The following is a 5,165-nucleotide window of genomic DNA, read 5'->3' on the forward strand; positions in this document are numbered from 1 at the left end:
AACCTATTAAGAACCCGTTAAACCTGTTAATATTATCGTGTTAACCCGTTTACACAAACCTGTTTACAACACGCTAAGAACCATTGTCATGAATAAGATTACAAAAGATATCATGAACATGACTAAGATAAATTTACTACATTAGGTCATGATTCTACACCAATTATTGATGTTCAACAATCTGAATTTTGAATTTTTATTATGTTCAATTTTATTCTAAAAACTAGTATGAACTTTTTTAATTATGATTTTTGGATGTTATGTTATCATTTTATAAATGTTATAAATTGAATTTTTTTTTTAGTTTGTTTGATGGATTGAATTGTAGGTTTTTTTTAAAAAAAAATATATATTAATAGGCTTAGCGGGTTTAAATGAGTTTCGTGTAATATCGTGTCGACACGACCTGAAATCTGTTAACAAAACGTGTCTATCGTGTCAACCTGCTTAACCCGTTAACAAATCGTGTTCGTGTTCGTATCGTTATCGTGTCGACCCGTTAACAAACCCGTATACACGAATTGCTAGGTCTACTTGGGGCCAAGACCTTCCCGATGAAATGGGCCCCCAGGGTACCCATATCCCCATCAATAATAATATTATTTGAAAGGAATATTATTATTATTGTTGTTGTTGTTATTATTATTATTATTATTATATTTTGTATATTGTATTTATGTCTTTTAAACATATATTTCATTTCTATCCCTTAAACCAACCAAACCCTGGAATAACATTCCTAGAGGGTCCTCCTTGTGGTTCTTTGCCGGCTAGGATCACAGGGCGAGGAGAAAACCTCGTTAAAAGAACATTCCTAGAGGGCGTTTCGTAGCAGGAAAGTTCAAATTTTCTTGGGAATTTAAAATGTGGTACAATTACTTCCACGCTTAGTGCAATCTTTGACTTAGAAAAGTTTAGGTCAATGAGAACCGCATTCTATATATGATATCAAGGAAAGTCGCCAAGGACCTTGTGGTCTAGTGGCATCAAACCCTTTCCTTTATACGGGAGGTGGTGGGTTCGAGCCTTATGAACAGATACTGCATTGTAATAGAGTCAATAGTATTCGAAAGTAAATCCCACCTAAGGGGGTGAGACTCTTTTTTCTTGGCTTACTGAGAATATGCAAACTTTATTGAATTACATATTTATCCTTTTTAGTATCATACTTCCCATATTAAAAATATCATAAATAGCAAGGATATATTAGAAATTTAAAAAAAAAATTCTCAAAATTTTTTAATGAACCAAACGTATTAATTAATTTTCTAAGTAATTTAATTATTATATTTCCAGGGGAACACCAAACAGGGTAATTAATTTTCTTAGTAAAGTTATTCCCATCAAATATATTGCTCGGAAACATTTTCCTGAGAATTTAATTGATGGAAAGTACCGAACGTCCTCCTAAAATCTTATTTTATTCCGTATTTACATTCCCATAAAATACTATTCTTATTTTCTTAAAATTCATTCCGTGAACCAAATTGTTGTCAGCTTCTATATATCAAATTTTCTTATTAATTAACTAAATGAGGATTCATGCATCTCCTTCATCCTGAATTGGGGAGATGAATCCTCCTTCCCCAAGAGCATTGTACTTTTTTTTTTCTAAGTTAGAGTTGTCATGTCAACTTTAACTTTTCTTTTTTAGGAAAGTCAAATTTAATTTTAAAAAATAATAATATTAATACTTTGAATATTCTTATAGGTTGCTGAAAATATAAAAAGTATTTCTTTGGTCACAAAGTTAACATCTATTTAATGTGATAATTAAAATAAGATTTTTACAATTAAATACTTTAGACGAAATTATAAATCGAGAATCAAATTATTTAAATTAGTACAATTAAAAAATCAACACTATTAATAGCTAAATCAAGTTCACAAAATTATATTTCAAAAGCTTGTCGGTAAATCAATGGTTAAACCACAAAATATTATTTTATAAATTGTGAAGAGAACACGCAAGAAAAGCTACCAATTATTCCTACCCAACTTACAGAACCTCAATGGAGATGAGTCAACTCAATAATCATAATAATTCCTAAAGTAGGCAATGAGTTCCCACCGCAATCCTTATACCCGGGACCAAAATTCACATTGCACAATAAATCTGGTACATTATTTGTGTCTTATATTATGAAATTTTATATCTTCTGTTATAAAATTATGTATTTTAAGAATATGAATTTTGTATATGAAACAAATTAATTAGTAATTATCTGTGTTTTGTGTTGTGGAATTTTGTGGCTATGATGAACACAAATTATGCATGTACCTAAATTAGATTTAAAAAATAAATAAATATATAACATGTGTAGGGTATCAGTGTATGTGTCTTGTGTTGTGATTTTTTGAGTCTTGTGTTATAAAAGTATGTATCTTACGAATATAAATTTTGTACTTCATTATTTCGATCCAAGATCCATAATACTATGTGAACCCAGTCTCATCCATAATATAAATTGTCTTCCCACCGTGCAGCTTCTTCAAATCCAACCCATTGACCATTATAATAATGCTATTGGGAGACCATGGTCGGATCATGGGCAAATCAATGAAATCATATCTTTCACCAAAATAAATAAATAAAATCACATCTAATCCGCCTTGTATATTAAACTTATTAGGTGCATAAATATAATACTGTAGCTATATTAAAATTTTAAATACATACAAATAATACTGCAGATATATAAAAATAGGCTAAAGACCTTGTGGTCAAGTGGCATTCGGTGTCTCGATTTGCACTCACACATGGATGATGGAAGTGGGTTCGTTCCTCAGTGGAACTGCTGACTCTTTGTGCTTCAGTAGGTTGAGAAAGTAGCATACTACATTGTAACAGAGTTGTACTCAAAAAAAAGAAAAAATAGTACCAATACTAGTGAATATAAATATACTTACCGTAGTAAATTTATATATTTACAGTGATGCCTTTTATAAACCAAATTTAGATGCCTAAAATAATGATTTTATTTACTTTTAAATTTACTTTTAAATTTTTTTTTTAAAAGTTAAACATCATTTAAAAGATCTCGCAAAATATTATGTAATGTAATCATACCTACCATTCCAAATTGACGGTCATCGGATTGAAACCCAATGGTGAAGACATTGATTCTATGGACTGAAAAAATTGAGAAAGTATAAAACAAATACGGAGTACTACATTGAACGAATTCCGGGTCTTTCAAAATAAAAAAGATCTCAATTAGATTTTTTTTTTTTTGTTTTTTGAAAGCACAATTAGAGATTTAAATGACATGTTTTTTATAGCATAATTTTATTTGTACAAAAGAAAAAAAAATTTTAAAATTATATTTTCGTCTCTAAGTTATAGGGTAATTGTATAATTCATTCCTAATTGTTGGTCTCACTCACTTTTCGCCCCTAATAAGCTATTATTGGCGATGCACTTTTCGTCCTTTTATTAACTTTTCACGCTCACTTTTCGTCTATAAGCTATACTAATGTTGCAAAATTCGTCTATAATATTTTGTTAGTAAAGGGGCGAAAAGTGCAACGCCAATGATAACTTAGGGATGAAAAGTGAACACGACCAACAATTAAGAACGAATTCTACATTTATAAATAAAATTAAAAAAGTAAAACTTTTAGATCTGGGTCCACCTTTGACCTGGCCAACTATACAATGCAGATCATTCCTAGCCACATTATTTTTCAAAGAATATATATATATTTTAATGGCATGCCAAAAATGATAAACCTTCCATTCTCATGCATGCACAGCATTCCAATTTTACAAAGACTTTACTAAATTGGCATGTACTTCATTTAGTCATTCCAATTATAATTAACTTCACTTTTATTTTCTTCTAATTAATTATACTAGCATATAAAAAAACATATCTTTAGCTAGCTATAAACATATCTTTAGCTGCCATTATCAGTTGTGGTTTGTTGCTACAATGTGACATCAACTCAAATCTTTAGTGGTCGTTGGAATTTTTAGAATAAAATGACATAGAAAGTAGTTATTTTGTAGTATAAATATATGTGAGTCCACTTTTGATTTGGGTCGGGTTAAAATAAATTCGGGTTCTTCATTGTGAGATGAAAAAATTGATATATTGTACGCTCAAAACGGATAATGGTTGAATACGAAATTGATTCTTAAAGTAGACCCATTTATGTTGAAAAATGAAGTGCAGAAAGGCTTTGTAAAAGCACTTATCACACATTGGTTTGGGAAGTGAGTTTGCACTACTATATATAGAAGAGCCTTTTAGAAGCATGTTAAATTGTATAGCATAGAGGCTCTCTCTTGCGTGCAGGGGGTGCAAATCAAATCCCAAAATGAGCCTGAAAATGCTTGACTCGTGTACGCGTGCACGAATGCCGTCCCAAAAATTGGCTGCCTTTACGGGCTAAGTTATGCCAAATTTTCATATATTTTTTCCAACTTAGAGCCAATGTACAAAATGTTGAACGAATAGTACGTCACCATTCGGACTTGACTATTCGGTCGAGTAGTTACCATTCACACGTGACTACTCATATGTAACCTTCAGGCAATTATTTGTAGGTACTGCTCGAACTACCATTCGTAGGTACTGCTCAAAGTACTCTTCGGAGTACTGTTGTGGACAACGTTAATTGTGATATGTAGGAATTAATTTTGAATTAATATCAATTTAATTTCAGAGATTCAGTCGTAACAGTAATGTTGAATTCCATATTAAAGTTGTTGTTATTGGGGGTTACAAATCTGATTTAATTCAGATGATTAATGCTTTTAATTTCCTCATCTCCTATAAAAATCTTTGGTGTTGGGCAAAATTGTTGGATATGTTGATTTTAAACTCTCAAAATCCTTGTTTTCTCTCTTCATCTCTCAAAATCGTTTTCTTCGAAGAAAATTTTGTCAAACACTTCTGTAAACTGTACGAAGTGCTCGCCTGTTGTTCTAGTTCACCGGACCTTATGTTTGAGTGCTCAAATTTAATATCGTGGTCCATTTTATCCAGATTGACTTACGCTACAATGCTCCTAGCACCCTCGGGAGGTAGCGAATCGATGCAAATTACAAAAATGAAAAGAAAGAGTATTTGATATAGAAATTGTATATAACATATATATATATATATATATATATATATATATATATATATATATATATATATATATATATATATATA

This window comes from Ipomoea triloba, chromosome 12 (genome assembly GCF_003576645.1).
Source record: "Ipomoea triloba cultivar NCNSP0323 chromosome 12, ASM357664v1".
NCBI classification, from domain to species: Eukaryota; Viridiplantae; Streptophyta; class Magnoliopsida; order Solanales; family Convolvulaceae; genus Ipomoea; species Ipomoea triloba.